This window comes from Prionailurus viverrinus, chromosome D4, assembly GCF_022837055.1.
Source record: "Prionailurus viverrinus isolate Anna chromosome D4, UM_Priviv_1.0, whole genome shotgun sequence".
Lineage (NCBI taxonomy): Eukaryota > Metazoa > Chordata > Mammalia > Carnivora > Felidae > Prionailurus > Prionailurus viverrinus.
In genome coordinates this window covers 80,566,225-80,586,176 of record NC_062573.1, presented here as the reverse complement: position 1 = coordinate 80,586,176, position 19,952 = coordinate 80,566,225, and the positions used below count along the sequence as shown (strand labels likewise).

The window sequence follows — 19,952 nt, the reverse complement described above, 5'->3', positions numbered from 1 at the left end:
ACCATATGGCAACTCCCTCCTAATCGATGGGCCTTCCCCGGGCGGGAGACCCAGGCCCGGAGCAGCGCAACTCCTGACTCACCAGGGGGGTGGGATGCCAGCTTCTGGCTCCCTCCCCTGCCTGGGCAACTGTATATTCTCAGCGCCCTGGGGGTGGGCTTCCTGTCACATGTGGGGGTCAGGGAGCACGTTGTGCTGCACAGCCCAGCCCAGCCCAGCATCTGCTCACTGAGGCCGTGTTCGTAGGACACGTCCAGTGCCGCGTGCCTCTCCCAACACACGGCGCCATATCTTCTGGGTCTTTCCGTCTTGCTTCTGCTTTCATCTGCCGTGTGACTATGAAATCCTTAAGGACAGGGACCCTGCTTCTTAATGAGCCTTTCTCTCCCCAGGCCGAGCACAGTGCGCTTGCACGCGCGTGCACACACACACGCACATACACACACTCAAACACACAACAGATTTGCTCCGCGATCAGGTCAGCAGTCGCTCGCTCCTTTCTCTGGCCCTGGGAACACTTCATGCAAACTTCCACGCTAGCACTTGGCGTGCGTGGGCCTGGCGTGTATTTTAGGGTTCTTCTCTTACTGCGGAGATTTGCAAAGAGGGTCTTTCAAAACCTTAGGGTTCTGCGGGTGTGGGAAGAAGTGTGAGCAAGTGGTGAACCCCCTGGGCATACCCCTTCTCCACACGCCTGGCCATCTTGAAAGGCTCCACTTCTACCTGGTTCATGTTTTGGAATTTTCTTTGGAAATAAATGCTCTGTTGTAGATACATACGTACACACACACACTCACACAGTGTGTGTGTGTATATATATATATATATGTATATATATATATATATGTATATATATATACATACACATACATACATACATACATACCAGTGCATCATTACTCCCAGGAACACTTTCTTGACGGTACGATTTTAGTATCTTGATCGAGTCAGTTGGTTCCTAAGTTAGCATTTGGTCTGGAAAAAAAAGGACTTGCTCTGGCTATTTTAAGCGGGAGGGAATTTCATACAGGAAGTTATGTCTTACACACCCATTGGACAGGCTGGTGGAGGAAGGGTCAGGAAAGAGTGCATCTGGCTATCCAAAAATGAAGAGGCTGCAGAAATGAAAAGAGACAGCCACAGATGACCTCCATCGCCGATGGCACCGAAGCAGGTGATTTGCAGGAGGTCTGGAAGCTGAGGCAGACTTCCCACCTGTGCCCGCGCACAGCTGCGTTGGTTTGTCCTGGAGGGGAATCATGGCTTCTCCTTCTCTTCTGTTTTCCAAATTGTGCACAGATGCCCCTCACAGGTGGGCTGTAGGCTGGAGCCCTGCCAGTAGGGACTGTGGGAGAACGGAGACTTTCCTGGGCTCCTCTGGGGTACAGGGATGCCCGACCGTGAGCCATGGCACCGTGAGAGTTTTCCCTGTATGAAATACTTGCCATTTGGGGCCACCTCATAAGGTTGTGTTCTGTTATTACACTCCCATTTTATAGCTGAGGACACAAGCACAAAGGTTGAACGACATGGCCAAAGGTGTCTGACTAGTGAGCGACAGAGTTGGGATTCCATTGACCCAAGCAGTCTCGGGCCTGGGCTCTTGACCTTGATGCCAGTGGTTTCTCAGTTGGGAGTTCCGTTGGGGACAGGGGCCACGTCTGGAGATGTTTTTGAGAGTTGGGGGTGGCTTTGTTGCTGGAGTCTAGTGGGGCGAGACCAGGGACCTGCTGGCCATCTCGCAGTGCACGGGACAGCCCCCCACAATGAAGAATTATCTGGCAATGAGGTTGAGAACATGTTCTCTGCACCCCGCTGAGCAGGTTGGCGAAGGAAAACTTGAGCGCAGAAGGGGTTTGTTGTGTTGCTTCGCACCCGCCACTTGAGGGCCCCCTTTGTGTCCTGTGCCCTGGGTCAGGGCGCAAACCCCTCTCCCTTCCCCCTCCCCCAGCTCTGCAAGGAGCTGCTTTCTGTCTGCGGTGAATCCAGGTGGACCTGGCCGAGGTTGGGGATGGGACCACCCCCTACCCCCGTTCCTGAGACTGCCAGATCCCTCAGGTCCGGCCCCCACTTCCAGGGGCGCCCAGCGTGGTCTTCACAGGCAACACTTGGCCTCTTCCTTCTCCTCCTCACTCTGTCCAGAACCGCTGGTCCTCTGCCGGATATAACACAGACCTGCTGGGAGCATTAGAGCCAACTTTGGCTCCCCCCGTGGCTCTGGCGACCCAGATAGCATGAGTGGGTGGCCACCCCTTCCCAAGGATGGTGCGCCTGGGGCCGGTCCCACTTCTGCATTCTGCCGGCCGGCCGTGGCCTCGTGGCGGGCTATAGGACACGGGGCTTGGACCACGGGCTGCACCCCGCTGACGGGCAAGGACACCACCCACCTTCTTGAGCGGCAGCTGGCACCTGTCACACGTGTCCTGGTGGCATCTCTGTTGGAAGTGAGGAGTGATCCGTGCCAGCTGGCCTGTCAGCTGTCACAATAAACAATGAGCACGAGCCACCTTGTGTCTGCGGCACAGCTGAGGGGCTGTCTTTGTGCACGGGCTGTGCGAGGGAGGTGGACAGCCTTCTCATGCTCCATATGAGCAATTTCCATTCTGTTGTTTTCTCTCACACATGGTGTTCGGGAACAGCTCTGGAAGGAGTGGGGTGGGAGAGAGAGAGAGAGAGAGAGGGAGAGGGAGAGACGGACTGACTCAGTGTTTTCACTTAGATTCTCTGAGATTCATCTACAGATTCATCCATCTTCTTGTGAAGAACAGGAATGTCTCTTGTAAGCTCAGAATGTCAACCTGTCGAGACCCATGATGCTGCGAAGTACGCTGGGCTGAGTTACCCCTCTGCTGGGGTCAAGTGCATGATCGTGGTGGAATCACCTCACTTCTCCTTCTCCCCATGTCCTCATCTGTAAAATGTAGATACCATCGTCTCACACGCTGCTCCCAGCTCTAAACATCAGTGGTTTTAGAGTTCGTGGCATTGAGGCGAGGGCCGGAAGCTCCCGGGTCCCCGACCCACGGTCCTTTGGACTGTGTCGCAGGGCTTACATAAGCAGACATGCCGAGCACGTCCCATGTGAATTGCTCACGGTCTGGATGGAGACATGACCACAGAGTGCTCTGAGAGTCACCCACAGAGATCAGTCTTTGCCCCCCGTGTTCAAGATGTCAAGCTGAACCTGAAGGAGCACTTGAAGGTGGGGTAACCCACACAGAATTCTACAGGCGCTGCTCCGTTTATGCGGGGCTGCCGCGTGAGGGGCTGGGCTTTGAACCTCTGGAAGCTTCTGCCTTCCTCTTCACCCAGGAACAGAATGAATGCAGGGAAAGGTGCTGCCCACTGTGGTCAGGATCAGTGCTCGTGTTGAAGGGCTGATGGCAACTTCTAAGCCTGCCTGAAGGACTGGACTTGTCCTGACCAAGCGGTTCAGAGACGCCAAACAAATCTACCTGTAGGGCCTACTGTGAGCCAGGGACCGTGCTTTGCACTGGGCTTGTAGAAATGACCCTGAGCCGTCTGGTGGCATGCCCTTCCGAGCCCCATACAGACTAGGCCAGACCCCCTCTCAGCCACCCACAGGGCTTTTACTGTCAGTGGACTTTCCAGAGACTGGGAAGAGTTGGTCAGAGTTAAGTGTAAAATAGAACGGAAGCAACCGGGGAATGAAAGGGTTTTCTTGGTCAGGTAGGAGCTTAGCTACAGAGGGAGCATGGACATAACAGCCCTGGTGTGTGCAGAGAAAGGCACACTGACCCGAGGCTGGCCTCACAGAGGGCTGGGGTGACACCCAGTGGCGTGCGAGGTGGGAGGTAACCCTCAAAAGTCTGCCATTGCCTCCCAGGTCTCAGTTCTCCACAGCAAGAGTACACATAGATACCTTTTTTAAAACATTTTTTAATGTTTATTTATTTTTGAAAGAGAGATACAGAGCATGAGTGGGGAGGGGTAGAGAGAAGGGGACACAGAATCTGAAGCAGGCTCCAGGCTCCAAACTGTCAGCACAAAGCCTGATGTGGGGCTCGAACTCACGTGAGATCGTGACCTGAGCTGAAGTCGGACACTTAACCCAACTGAGCCACCCAGGCGCCCCCACGTAGATATTCTTGATTAAATGCTATGGATAGATATACTTTCCTTTTAATTATACATCCGTGTGTCTTCTCTTTCTTTTATGTCTGTCTACTTTGTATATGTGGGCCCGTGTGTGCGTGCAGGATTTGACTGTATCTTCAATTTTTTCATAGGCTCTGAAATTCTACCACTAGGTATTTATTCCCTTCATTTCTTTAGGCTTGTCTTAAACGGTCAGTGAATCCCCATTGAAATCCCGACCATCCCGGGGACGTCTGAGCAGGATGGATACGCCTCTTAGTGCTGGGGGAGAACTGAAGGGGGTGGCATCCAGACAGGGTTGAAGCCGGCACCAGGATGAAGGGGAGCGCCTTTGAACCAGAAAGAGAGAAAGGGACACAGAGACATTGGACTTTATTTCTCACATTAGTGTGCCAGACGTGGGGGGCAAGGGTCACACCATCTCAAGCTCAGATCTTGGCTGTTTCGCTGTCCATTCAGGGCTCTTTGCTACTACTTACCCTAATCCTAAATGTCCCCTGTCTTTTGGGGGCCCCGGGGTAGGGCAGCACCCATCAGGCTCAGGCAGGGCTGAGCCAAGTACCAGACGACCCTGTTGGGTACTTGGATTGACAGCTGGTTTCCCGAGATTTTCTCCCAGCAGTGCTTTCCTCTAGGAATATGAGTCAGACCCTCGGTCACGAGGCTTCTTCAGCATAAACGAGAACTTCCAGGTGAATCCCAGCAATGCTTCAGGCTACCGGTCAGTGTTCACCATTCATTCTGGTCACCTTCATGACACTGGGCCTTGGCTGTAACCTTCTCCTCTTCCTCGGGCAGCTTGGATCCAGAAGGACTTCCTGGAACATCTGTCACCCTGCAGTGTTTTCGTGGGTCAAGGAGCACCACTGGGAGTTTCGACAGACCTTCTGTTTACTCTGATACCCTTTCCTTTACCATTACTGAAATTGGAACTCTGCCCGGAACTGTTGAGCTTTAGAAGAAAGAGTGTGGTTTGAGGACCAACCCACCTGGATTTTAAATCCTAGCTCCATCACTTGCCCGCTCAATAAGTGTGGGCAGTTCTTTGCCACCCCCGACGTTTTCATGGTCAGCGTGGGCTTGGTGACTCTTAGTTCACAGGATTGGTCTGAGGACCCAGTGACTATAGAGCGCCAGACATTGGGTAGTGAAGGAGCGACGTCTTGCTTCTCCCCCCTTTCCCCACTCGTCACCCACAGGCTGCCCCAGGTCATCAGCTGTTCATCTCAGAAATACGCTTACGACATGACTTGAATTCAGAGATGACACATTTTTTAATAATCTGGCCCACAGCTAAGTTATATTCTCATTGGCTGGTTTGACCCTCTGCTCTGTTTCCAAAATTTCCATATGGACGGTTCAATGTGATGTGGACATACTCCAGTTTTCTTGAAGCATGTGACTAACGCTAGTCAAAACCAGTGCTCTGAAAAATCCGTAAAAAGAGCTCTCATGCAGTTTACCTGTCAGGCAAGGAGTGTGAAAGATGGAATTCACAGCAAAGGGCCTAACAGTGTAGATCCGGGCGGGAGAATATGCGTTCTCCCGAATTATTTTGGCAGCTTTTGTGGGAAGTCTGATGGAAGCAGGGACGGGAGGAAGGTGGCTCCCATGTTTTCTTCCCATAATAGCTGGGAATTGAGGGGTGAGGCGGCGGGCAGGAAGGGCCCGTGTGGGTCTGTAAAGGTGCACTGTCCATGTGCACATGTGCATGACTTTGATCTTTGTGTTGTCTCACGTTTCTGCTCATCCTGGAGCATTGAGACCATAGTTAGTACTATACTGATTCCACAAATGGCTACCAGACAAATGAATGGAAGAAAAATCCCACAGATCCCCGGATAGACTTGGTTGCCTGACACATGTATGTTCTCTCTCTTCTGGACAAGAAGCTCCTGCAGATACGTTTCAGGATCTTCGGTGACAGTGTCATTCTCCTTGATACGGAGGTACCACCGTGAATTCAGACATTCTATTCTTGGCTCACATTTAGGTTATTTTCAGATTGTTTTGCTCTTACAGTGTTTGACGGGAAATCCTAATAACAGCTAACATTTAAACAGTACCTAATACTTGCTGGCCCAAGGCCTTTGCAAAGATAATTGATTGAATTATTTCAACAAGTCTATGAGGTAGTTACTATTTTTAGCACCATTTTACTGATGAATAAACTGAGGAATAGAGATCCAGGAAGCCCAGGGTCACAGGTAGAAAATGGCGGAAGCGGGAGGAAGTAGGATTTGAACTTGGTGCAGTGACGCTCCTGAGGCCACTCTGCTACTCTGGCTCCTATCAGCCTGTTGTGTGCATGAGTGTGTATTCGTGGGTATATCCCTATGTGAATGGCAAGGCATACTTTTAGTGTCTAGCAGGAGGTTAAATTCTTAGCAGTGACATTGTTCCAAAAAGGGTGGGCGCGTTTGAAATTTTGATAATTATTGCCAAATTTCCTGCTCCTCTCCAACCCCCTAAAATAGAATGCACCAATTTACTCTCTTGCAACAGTTATTTCAAGACATATTTTGCTGTGCTAGGTGCCACAGAGAATATTGAATGCAGAAGTGGCAACACAAAAATGTGTGAAGGTAGGAGCTGAAGTTTGCATCTTTCTGACGGCTGTCCCGAGGAGATGGGAGAGATCACCATGGGAGCGTCGTCATCCAGAGGGTTAGAACCACAGCCTGTAGAGGGAAGACCTGTGGTTTTTAATTCTACTTTGACCTTGCCGTGATTCCTTGGGAGGGTAACTTGACGTCATTTATTCCTTCAGTCTCATTTTAAATTTTATGTCATCACAGATGGACTACACGAGAGAGCCAGGACTCCGATCTACGTGTGTTCAAAACTCCATATTCTAATTCTAGTAGATTGGGGGGCACTGATCGATATCTCACAGGGTCATGGCAAGGATTGAAGGGATTAACATGTGAGGATCTCACAGTACCTGCTCAGTACATCAGTCCGTAGCTCTGTCAGGTGCTCTCTGAAGCCCCACAGCCGATCAGCAGTGCCCCCTTTTCCAGTATCCCCGACCAAAGCGAAAGACCCGCACAGTGGACTGCCGCCCCTGGTTGCACTAACGATTTGCTTGGTGACACAGAATGTTCCCAAACTGTACTTTCCCTGTAGACCGGTCTTTCCAGTCTCTCCCAAAAAATTGCAAGCTCTGTTCACACTACAGTATCTGTCTGGATGCTCCCTTAAGCCTTCATCTTTCGGATGACTTTGTTACCAGATGTTAACTCATTCTCCAACTTTGTCCCTGAAGACGTTTTTGGTGTTGGTGGAGGCATTTGAATAATTCACGTATTAAAGTCGTCCTACTGCTCCATCACCTGAAACGGCCCTTCTCTGGTGACCCGTCAAAATGTCAAGGAACTTCTTCTTCTTACCATCCTTGGTCTGGTCTCCAATCCATCCGTAAAAGGGAGAGTTTTTTTGTTTTTGTTTTTTTTTAATTGAATTATATTACTTCGGTATACTAACACAACAATATTACACGTTTTAAGTAGACAACAGAGTGATTCAACAATTCTGTATATTATACAGCGCTCACCGTGACAAGTGTGGTCACCATCTGTCACCATATGACGTTATTACAATATTATCAACTCTGTTCCCTACACTGTACTTTTCCTCCCCATGACTTACTGATTTTATAACTGGAAGTTTATAACTCTTAATACCCTTCCCCTATTTTGCTCATCCTCCTATCCCCCTCCCCTCTGGTAACCAGCATTTTACATATATATGAGTCTGTTGCTGTTTTACTGTTCATTCATTTGTTTTGTTTTTTAGATTCCGTATATAACTGAACTCATACGGCGTTTGTCTTTCTCTGTCTGACTTATTTCACCTGAGCATAATACCCTCTAGGTCCATCCCTGTTGTTACAGATGGCAAGATCTCATTCTCTTTATGTTCTGGTGATATCCCACTGTCTATATACACCACATCTTCTTTATCCATTCGTCTGTCAACGGACACCAGGGTTGCTTGCATATCTTGGCTATCGTAAATAATGATGCAGTAAACGTAGAGATGTATATATCTTTTCAAATTAGTGTTTTCACTTTCTTTGGGTAAATACCCAGCAGTGGAATTACTGGATTGGGTGGTATTTTTATTTTTAATTTTTTGAGGATCTCCATACTGTTTTCCACTGTGGCTGCACCAGTTTGCATTCTCACCAAGAGTGTAGGATGGTTCTCTTTTCTCCACATCCTCACCAACACTTATTTCTTGTTTTTTTGATAGTAGCCATTCTGACTGGTGTGGGGAGTATCTCGTGGTTTGCATGTCGCTGGTGATTAGTGGTGCTGAGCATCTTTTCATGTGTCTGTTGGCCGCCATCTTTATAACTTTAGTAAAAATGTCCATTCAGGTCTTCTGCCCATTTTAAATTAGATTATTTGTGAGGAGTTTGTTTTGTTTTGTTTTGGTGTTGTATGAGTTCTTTATATATTTTAGGTATTAACCCCTTATTGAAAAACTTGTTTGCAAATAATATTTCTGTTCGGTAGGTCATCTCTGTGTTTTGTTCATGGTTTTCTTTGCTGTGCAAAAGTTAGTTTTATGTAGTCCCAATAGTTTATTTTTTCTTTGGTGTCCCTTGCCTGCAGACACATAAACAGGAAACTGTTGCTAGAGCTGATACCCAGGAGTTTACTGCCTATGTATTCTTTTAGGAGTTTTATTATATTAGGTTATATGTCTTTTTTTTTAATGTTTGTTTATTTATTTACTTATTTATTTATTCATTTTTAATATGAAATTTATTGTCAAATTGGTTTCCATACAACACCCAGCGCTCATCCCAACAGGTGCCCTCCTTAATACCCAACACACACCCACCCCTCCCTCCCCCCCCCCCCCGTAAACCCTCAGTTTGTTCTCAGTTTTTAGGAGTCTCTTATGTTTTGGCTCCCTCCCTCTCTAACCATTTTTTTTCCTTCCCCTCCCCCATGGTCTTCTGTTAAGTTTCTCAGGTTAGTACTTGGATGGGAGGTCATACGTCTTTAATCCATTTTGAGTTCATTTTTGTGTATAGTGTAAGAAAGTGGTCACATTTCATTCTTTTGCATGTCGCTGTCCAGTTTTCCCAACACCATTTATTGAAGAGACTATCTTTCCCCCATTATATATTCTTGCCTCCTTTGTCATAGATTATTAACCATATAAGCATGGATTTATTTCTGGACATTTTTTCTGTTTTCTTCATCTATGTGTTTTTGTGCCAGTGCAATACTGTTTTGATGACTGTGTTTTTGTAATATAGCTTGAAATCTGGGATTGTGATACATCCAGCTTTGTTCTTTTTTCTCAAGATTGCTTTGGCTATTTGGGGTCTTTTGTGGTTCCATATGAATTTTAAGATTATTTGTTCTAGTTCTGTGAAAAACACTACAGGTATTTCGGTAGCAGTTGCATTGAATCTATAGGTTGCTTTGGGTAGTATGGACATTTTCACAATAACAGTGTTTCCAAAACATGAGCATGGAAAAGGGAGGGGTTTTTTGGCTCTTTTTTTTTTTTAATTATTCCCTCATTCCCCTGAAAGAACTTGTAATTCCCCTTTTATATCCTATAACTTGTATTTATTTGTTAATGTCTGTTACTTAATAAAAATCTGGGCCTCACAAGGACAAGAACTGGGATTTCTCTTTGTCTCCATTTCTAGAACTATGCCTGTCTTTCAGTAGGTTGTCCACATAGGTCGTGACTTCAGCCTCTAAACGTTTTGGCTCCCTTGGACACCACCATAGTAATAATAGCCATCATAAATGGAATCTTCTAATGAAAAGGCTCATTTTAGATCTCTGTCTTGGCCACAAAAGATTTACCAAAAAACCTTCACAAATCTGAAATCTTATATATATTTTTTTTTAAATCTTTTTTTTCAACGTTTATTTATTTTTTGGGACAGAGAGAGACAGAGCATGAACGGGGGAGGGGCAGAGAGAGAGGGAGACACAGAATCGGAAACAGGCTCCAGGCTCCGAGCCATCAGCCCAGAGCCCGACGCGGGGCTCGAACTCACGGACCGCGAGATCGTGACCTGGCTGAAGTCGGACGCCCAACCGACTGCGCCACCCAGGCGCCCCTGAAATCTTATATTTTATGATGTGCGCACCAAAGAGACAATTGTAGGAAGTGGCTAGATGAATTTCATTTTTGGAGTAAGCTTCGATCTCCTTGACATTGATTTCCTCTAGACAGTTCACTGTGATCCGGGTTATTGCTCTAGGAATTTTACGTTACATGTAGTGTCCTAAATATGGGAGCGTTTTATTCGTAATCTCCTCTAATAGTGCTCTGAGTTGATTTGGTTTTCAGGTTTGCAGAATGACGAGGGGGAGACTTAGAGGTGGTCCCTTCATGTTAGAAGGAGTAACTGGGTGCTTGAAAGTCTCAACTTGATTGCCACTGCCTGTTCTTCAATGTGTGTTTATAGCATGTAATTCCATGAGACCGAGGCAACGAAGGTGGATGTTTCTAATTTTTCAGCATTTTGTTTTCAATGTGTAGTTGGATAGCAGTGACTGAAGTTTGGGTTTCAGTTGCTTCCTCCTTTCATGCCCTCTTCTCTCCTTCCTGGCCCCCTTTCCCCCATTCTCTCCATCTCTGTCCCTTTCCCTCTCCCTCCCTCCCCCCTCTCTCTTTTTCCTTCTTATTTTCTTTGTTTACTTTTCTCCTTTTTATATGTAGCAATGCGTGGAACTATGTGCTAAGGAGGATTCTGTTATATTTTTTGAAGCCTCAGTGTTCTGGCTGCTTTTGGTAACAGGTGCTACCCGAGAAAGGTCATGTACTAGTTGGGCGTGCCCTCAGCTGCAAGTAACACCAAACCACACTGCAGGGGCTTGAACAAACAGGAGCTGTATTGTTCTCACAAAACCAGAAGTTTCCAGGGATAGGCAATTATTGGCTTTGGCTCCATGAGTCAGCAATATCAGAGCCTGTCTTTGACGTTCTCTTGGCCTTTTGCTCACGATAGCGACACAGTGAATGCAGGCTTAACCATCACCGCCCATTTTCAAGGTAGTAAGAAGGAAATGGTCACACTGGTCACATCTTCCCCTTTTTCAGGGAAGCAGACGTTTTCCTCAGACTTTCTCCCAGCAGACATCGGCATACACCTGCTTTTCCAGAACTGGGTCATGCTGCCGTCCCTCATCGCAAGAGAGTCTGGGGAAGGGCGTTTGACTTTCTAGCCACTGCAGGATGAGGCAGCAAGGGAGTGAGTTGGGAATGGCTTCCGGGTAGCTAACCAGCATTGGCTGCCACAGCCAACAAATATCCCGTTAATGCAGATCGTACCAGAGTACAAAGGGATAGCCGGTGAGGCATGAAGATCGTTTCAGAGATGAGAGCATTTGAGCGTTTGCCGGAACACTGCCGGGGCAAGATAGCACAGCCAGGAATAAAGTCTAAAAGGAGTCCATGAGTTTTCTATCGCTGCCGTAACATTTACCACAAACTTAGTCTCTTCAAACAATATAGATTTGTCATATGCCACCTTTCTGGAGATCAGAAATCCAGAACAAGTTGTAGTGGGCTTACGGGGAGAATGTCACAGGGCCTGCTCCTTCTGGAAACTCTGAAGAAAGAATCCTTGCCCTTTTTAGCTTCGGAGAGGTGACCGCATTCCACGGCGCGTGATGCCTTCCTCACATTCCTCCAACCTCTTGCTTCCATCGTCACAGCATCTCCTAACTCAGATCCTCCCGCCTTTGTCTTGGGAGGCCCCTTGTGACGACATGAGGCCTGCCTAGAGAATCCAGGATCATCTCTCCAGCTCAGGACGCTTCCTTTAATCAACCTGCAGGTTCCTTTGACCACGTCACGGAATGTATCACAGGTTGCGGGGGTAGAACGCGGACATGGCCGGAGGGGCCAGTGTTCACCCTGCCACGGTGGGACGAGCAGGAACCACCCGGGAAGGCCACAAAAAGATGTCCATGGGAGAATGATAGTACATCTGTCCACCAAAGAATAGGGGCCAGCGTAGCGAGAATAAAGTTGCATCTGAGTGGCGTAGCCATGTTATGAAGATGATCCTTACTCGTTTTTCTGTGTGGTTTGCTGAAAGCTAGTGTCTGAGAGATGAATCATTTTAAGTATTTCTTGGCATCTAGTCATAAGTGGCAGATCTGGAGACGGCTTACTTGGATGCCTGAAGCTATTACGAGATTTATAAATTTAAGAGAATGCTTGATTTGAACTCTTTCTTGGGAATTTGTTCATTTTAAAGAAAAGTGCACAGCAAATAAACGTGTTTACAAACAGCTTCACGTGGGAGAGATCAAAAAGGAATTCTTGGATTAATACTTTCTATTTCCACGCACAATCTGTATTATTGCTTGGCATCATGTTGTGTAATGAATCTGGATTTTAATTGGTTGGTTTAGTTTAATCTTTTCTGAAAATTTCATAAGAATAAAATATCTCCATTTAGGTACGTATTTGGTGGGTTTTTTAAAGAAAAAGTTTAGTTTTTGACAGGTAGCCTTAAATTTACAGCCTTAAAGTTCATAATAAATAAAAACCACTAAAATGATGATTTATTGCCAAAAAGCCTTGTTTGTTCAATGTTTATTTTTGAGAGAAAGGGATACAGAGTGTGAGCAGGGGTCATAGAGAGAGAGCAAGAGGGAGACACAGAATCTGAAACAGGCTCCAGGCTCTGAGCTGTCAGCACAGAGCCCGACGCAGGGCTCAGACTCACAGACCATGAGATCATGACCTGAAGTTGGACGCTTAGATGACTGAGCCACCCAGGTGCCCCGTGCTTATTTGTTTAAAGATGAAAAGGACAGTACTTATTTGTCCCTTGGTCTGTTCCTTCACTGAGTGTTCCTTCGCCGATTCGTCAGACATAACTGTGTAACGTGCCATATGTGGGACACTGCAGCGAGCGTAAGTATGTACATAAGTATAGCTCAATTGCAAGCTCTGTGAGGGTAGGAAATCGGGCTTGCTGCTGATGAATCCAACAGATCCAACGCCTAGCACAGTCATGACATAACATTAACACTCGGGAAACGTTGGTTGGACTGAAATGAAAATAGAGCCCCTGCCTTGCAGAGATCTCGAAGGCAAGTGAGCTGGGACATACAAACAGACGAACTGAAGCACAGCCTTGTGAAAGCCCAGAAACAAATATCCATCGGCAGTTTCAGGGGACACTGTCCTAAGTATCGGGTGTTTGCTGAATTTGAAAGTAGGGGAATTGGCCAAGTCGACCCAGGAGGAGTGCGTGCCAGGCAGAGGGAACAGAGGGGCATGGCTCAGACGTGAGCGCGGGGCTCTGATGATACAGGGCGTCGCTAGAATACAGGTGAGTGGAGGTGAGGACTGAGGGGGCAGATGGCAGGAGACGAGGTTGCAGAAGTAGCTGGAGGCCTGGTGGGGAAGAGCATAGAGCCTCCCTTGCTAGGAAGCTAGGTTTTATCCTGGAGGCAACAGGAAGCCACTAGAAGCTTTTAGGTAAAGGACTGAGAAGATCATCTTTTCTTCCTTTCCATTAAACTTTTTAGCATCGTGAAATAGATCTTATCTGCCAGAGAGTGAGTATAACATAGATGGGTATTTTAAATGAAAGTGATAATAACATGACTGATGAATCGAACATCCAGCTTATGAGACAGATGATCGTCTACGTCTGTAAATCTTCTGGTGTCTCCTTCACCCTCTCTCCCCATCAGGGGAAATTGCCACTTTAATACCGTATTAATATCTCTCTTGCTTTTCGTTAAAGTTTTACCACATGTATATGCATCCCTAAAAATATATTGTTTGGTTTTGTCTGCTTTTCAAGTGTGCGTAATAGAATCATGCTGAATGCATTTCTTTTATGACTTTCTTTATTGCCTCCTGTTGTTTTCAAGATTTCTCCACTTCTATCTGTGAACCTATGGATCATTAATCTTCACAGCTGTGTAATAGTTATTAAATGATTGTACCAGGTTCGGTGATCCCGCTTACCATCGTGGAAATTTGGGTCATGTCAAGTATTTTGTTACTGTGGACAGCCCTGTTTTAATTGTTCTCATATTTGTGTACAGGAGGCACGTGCAGAGAGTTTCTCTGGGAGAGAAATCCCCGAGTCCTAGTGGATCACACATCCAATTTTCTCATTGCCTTTTTAATCTTTGCCCATTTGTTGGGTATAAAATCTTCTCTCCCTAGAGTCACAATTTGCATTTTTCTGCATACTCGTGAGGCTGAGCCTCTTTTCATATGCTCATTGGCTGACTGTATTTCTTCTGTGAAATACAAGTCTTTCTGCCTATTTTAAAGAGGGTTGTTTGTCTTTTACTGATTTGAAGGAGCCCTCCATTTATTCTGAATACTATCCTTTGGTGGATATCTTCTGCCAGTTCGTGACTTGGGTTTTTATTCACTGTAACATCTTCCGATGCGCATTCTTAATTCGAAGTTAAACAGCATTTTTTTTTTCATGGTGGCTTGTGTTTTTCTTTATTTTACCTAGGACACCTTTCCTACGTTACGATCTTCAAAATAATGTCCTATATTTTTGCCTAAATGTGTTAACCTGTTATCTTTCCCTTTTAAGTTCTTGAAATCACTTTTAAGGTTTGGAATCTTTTTCCCCCCTGCGGACGATCAGCTGTTCTGGCAGCATTTTTTAACAATCCATACTTTGCCTCTTCTGTAATGTATCAGGTTTCCATATATAAATGCGTCTGTTTATGGGATCTCTATTCTTTCCCATTGGTCTGTTTTTCTATCCTCATGCTTCAGTATTAAATTACATAATGACTAAGACTTGTCATTTGATAGAACAAGCCCCCCAGCCTAGTTTTTCTTTAAGCCTGTCTTGGCCTCTCTTTCTGGGCTGTTTGCTCTTCTATATACATTTTAGAATAAGCTCGTCAATGTCCTTGAAAAATCCTATTTAGATTTTGATTAAAAGCTCATTGAATACTAGCTCCGTTAGAGGATCATAGCCACGTTTACAACAGTGAGCCTTCTTATTCCAGTATATGCCTTATCTCTCTATTTATATCGTCTCGAAGTTCTTTCAGGAAGTTTTATGCTTTTTCTTGTAACCTAAAAATCTTACACAACTCTTGTTAGTATGTTTCCCCCATGATGTATATTTTTGTTGTTGCTTTTATAAATGATAACTTTAACAGATTTGTATTTTAAATTCCTGAGTGGATAGAAATGCATCCTTTCTTAAGAAAGCATTCTCCCGGAGAATCCAGAAAAACAAGGATTCTCACCCATTGCTATTGAGAATGCAGAATGATTTAACCTCCATGACAGGGTACTTCATGGTAGTCAACAAACCTACGTATTTCTTTACCCTTGGCCTAACAATTGCACTTTTAAAAATTTACCTTTATGAAACACCTCCGTAGATTTGAAGCAACATATAGTTATTTGTTGCAGTATTCTTTGCCATGGCAAGATATGAAATTCAAATGTTTAACTCTAGAGAATAGTTGAATAACCCTGGCTCGTGCGTATAATTGAATCCCATAAAGCTGTAAAATCATGAGGAATATTTCCATGAACTGGTACGATGTGATATCCAGGACAGCTTTTTTTTTTCTTTCTTTTTTTTAATGCAGGTTTAAGTTGATTTATTTATTTTGGAGGGGGGGAGGGTCAGAGAGAGAGGAAGCGACAGAATCCCGAGCAGGCTCTGTACCGTCAGCTGTCGCATCCATTACCTCATGCAGCATACAACACGGTGGACATCTTAGTGACCACAGCTGGCAGTGTGGACGAAGAAGTGCCTGGTACCACGTACCTGGGTGATTTCAGTCTCAGGGGGAAGGAGCTGTGTGAGGATGGGATCAACAGGATTGGAAACCTCCTGGTGCCCAGTGACAGTTGCTGCAAGTTTGAGGGCTGGTTGATGCCCATAATGGACTGGATGGTGCTGGAGTGGAACACGGAGGGCGTGAAGTGGACACCTTCCAAGATGATCGCCGGGCTGGGCGAGGAGATCAACAACACAGAATCAGTATATTACTGGGCTCAGAAGAACCACATGCCCGTGTGGAGCCCAGTGCTCACAGATGGCTCCCTGGGCAACGTGATCTTTTTTGATTCCCACAAGAACCCAAGCTGGTCCTGGACATTATTGAGGATGTGAGGCTCAGGAACACACAGGCCATTTTGCCAGGCACACTCAGATGATCATCCTGGGTGGGGGTGTGGTCAAGCACCACACCGCCAACGCCAGCCTCATGGGGAATGGGGCCGACTAAGCTGTCGACATCCACATGACCCAGGAATTTGATGAATCTGACTCTGGTGCCGGGCTGGACGAAGCTGTCTCTTGGGGCAAGATCCGGGTGGAGGCACAGCCTGTCAAGGTCTGTGTGCCTATGCCTCCCCTGGTCTTCCCCCTGCTTGTAGCTGGAACCTTTGTCCAAAAGAGACAGATGCCTTCACCCCTGAGAAGAATGCGGACGGAATGGCTACAGCTCCAGGGAAGTCCTCCCTCTCCTCTGTTTATTAGCCTGCACACCCAGTCCTTCCCTCACTCCTTGGTCAGCATCGTGTCTAGAATAAATGGTCTCAGTGATCCTTGAAAAAAAAAAAAAGTGGTAGCCCGATGCAGGGCTCCATCCCATGACCTGGTGTGATCATGACCTGAGCCGAAACTGAGAGTCAGACCCTTAACTGACAGAGCCACCCAGGCGCCCCCCAGGATAGCTTTTAAGTGAAAAAAAGTAGGGTACAAAAAATCTATGTTGTATGCCACCCTTTGTTTCATAAAGAAAGGGAAATACGTTCATGCACGTGTGCATGTGTGCAGCTGTGGGTGTGCCTATACTTAATCTTGTAAAAAGAAACACAGGAAGGATCAACGAAGAAGTAATGACAATGGCTGACTCGATGGGCTGGGTTAAATAACTGGATGGAAGATGATCAGGATTGGAGAATACCGATTTGTATAGTTTTGAATTTTGAACTATGTGTGTATGTTACTTCATAAAAATGAAACCATAAAGGATGAAAAAATACCAGACCTTAAAAGTGAATGGAAACAAAAACAAAAGAATCCTAACTGCGTATCAAATAGGTAACATAAGCAAATAATTAATTCACACTCTTTTACAACAGTACTCAATACATGTTTTCTTATGAAATATTTACTAAAGGCAAAAAGAACTGTAAAGAAATCTGAAACCCTACTTAGTAGGTTTATTGTTAGTGTTAATATTTATAGTATGATGAAAAATTTTATATATTATAGGATAAAGTAGATAAGCAGATAAATAATAAACATGGGTAAATATATATATTAAAAAATTTTAAGTTAATACATATCTGTTATATATAATTACAAACCACAATATTTTTACTGTAAGAGGAAAGAGATATAATTATGCAATAAAAGAAGATAAGAAAAAAAACTCTGTGGTACTAAATTTTGAATTGGTTCTATCAGAGGAACTCATGATTTCATATATTTCCTAGCTCTGTGCATTGAAAGGACCTGGAAAGTGATAACCCTTTAGCAATAAGCACACTCAGCAAACAGTCTTAATTTCTAGCGTCATTCTTCACTAAAATGAGACAGGACTCCTTACAGAAGTGGCTGATTCCACATCAGGAGCAGAGAAAGACCAAAGTGAACCTGGATTGTCTTTTTGGAGCCAGAAAGCAAGGAACTGCTCAAACGGTCATGGGGATCGTGTTAACAGAATACAGGCACAGGCCTATAGGAATTTCCACAGGTATTTGGGTGAATTTAAGCACCCAGAGAAACAGTGACAACCATGGATTATTGTGTATATATAAAAAGAGAATAAACAAAGTTTCTCTAAACTTACTAATTCCAGTAATTTGTAGATTCTTTAGGGGGCAAGATTGTATAATCTACACGTGACGATTATTTTGTCTTCTTTTCTAGTCCTGATACGTTTCACTTCTTTTCCTCGTTTGATTGTATAGGTGAGAACCTTCCGTGTGATGCAGAATAGAAATGCTGATAGTACATGCCTTCTTCTTATTCCTGTTTCCATTAAGGTCATGTTTGAAAATATTTCACAGTTGAGAATACTACTGGTTATATGTTTTTAATGGGTTACCAAATTCTTTTATCTGCTTAGTTTGCTAAGAGTTTTTACCCTGAATGTTTTTTCTTTCTTTCCTGTAGAGATAGTCATATGATTTTCTCCTTAATTGCTCAGTGACATGGTCAATGAACCTTAAATTCCTAGAAAAAAACATGTTGAGCTTGGTCATGACGTGCTGTACTTTTTATGTATTGAATGAGTTAGTTTGCCAGTCAGTATTTCAAGATTTTGGCATTGATGTTAATGTGGATCACCTAAAACTTTAATTTCCTGTGCTAGTCTTAATCTCATTTCCGTTCTCTGATAGATTTTATGGAAACTGGAACTTTTCTGGTTCTTGAATGTAAATAGAACTCAACTGCGAAGCCATCTAGACCAAGTGGGAAAATTTTAGATTTCTGATTGAATTATTTAATGGCTGTCGTATCATTTAGGATTTCTGTTTATTCTTAACTCTGTTTTGGTAATTTATGTTACTCTTGACACTTGCCTTTTTCATCTCAATTTACAGATGTATTGACATAAAGCATCATCACCTTTTTAATCTCTGCTGCATCTGTAAATATGTCCCCTTTTCATTCCTGTTATCATTAATTTATGTCATCTTTCTCCACCTCCCCATTAATCTTGCCAGAGACTTGTCTATTTAATTATTTATCTGAAAAAAAATAATTTTTGATTCATTTATCCTCTATTTTGTGGTTTTGTTTTCTATTGTATTAAATTTTTTTCTTACCCATATTATTTTTTTCCTTCTAATTTGGGCTAATTCTGCAGGTTTTTTCCCCCAACTCTTAATAATGTCTTATTTGTTGGGGTGCCTGGGTGGCTCAGTCGGTTAGGCATCTGACTTCGGCTCAGGTCATGATCTCACGGTTTGTGAGTTCGAGCCCCGTGTCAGGCTCTGTGCTGACAGCTGGGAGCCTGGCGCCTGCTTCTGATTCTGTGTCTCCCTCTCTCTCTGCCCCTCCCCCACTTACGTTCTGTCTCTATCAAAAAACGAATAAATGTTTAAGAATTTTTTTTAAATAATAATAATTTCTTATTTGTTAACATAAGCATGGAGGGTTATGAATATTCCTTGAAGAACCGCTGTAGCTCTTTCCCACAGATTTTGACATCATAACATGCGTGTTTACCTCAACTTAAAGTAAAGCCAATCAATATCTGTACCTTTTTTCCAAACAGCACTTTTATGAACTTCATTCACTCCCCATCAGGATTATATGCCATCCTCCAGAGTTGATTGATGTTTTTAAATTTCTTAATCCCTAAGTTAAATCTCAGTGCTATACTAATAGTCCATATGTGTATTTACCCGCAATTTCCCCGTTTTCTTTGGTCCCCAGTCTTTCTTGTTATCAGAACTTAATCTGTGAGGCACCTGGGTGGCTCAGTTGGTTACGCATCCGACTTCAGCTCGGGTCACGATCTCACGGTTTGTGAGTTCAAGCCCTGCGTCAGGCTGTGTGCTGACAGCACGAGGCTGCTTGGGATTCCCTCTCTCCCTTTCTCTCTCTGCCCCTCTCTCACAAAAATAACTAAATAAACTTAAAAAAACCCCAGAACTTAATCTGAGATCATTTTCCTTTTTCCCTGAAGTACATGATTTAGATGTTCCTTCAGGGAGAACCTCTCAGTTTTTTTGTCTTTCTGGTAACATTTCTGTTTCCTCCTTGTTCATGAAAGATATTTACACCTCGTGTGTAATTTCAGGTAGATAGTTGTGTCTCACAGCAGCGTTTTGGAGATCCCATTCTCTGC

General features: G+C 44.7%; 1 protein-coding gene and 1 pseudogene across 3 annotated transcripts in view; both read left to right on the top strand.

Moving 5' to 3' along the window:
- The window catches only part of GLIS3 (GLIS family zinc finger 3), a 547,841-nt gene that overhangs the window by 357,359 nt on the left and 170,530 nt on the right, over positions 1-19,952 (top strand). The window lies entirely within an intron of this gene.
- LOC125150447 (deoxyhypusine synthase-like) lies at positions 3,110-16,621 on the top strand (annotated as a pseudogene).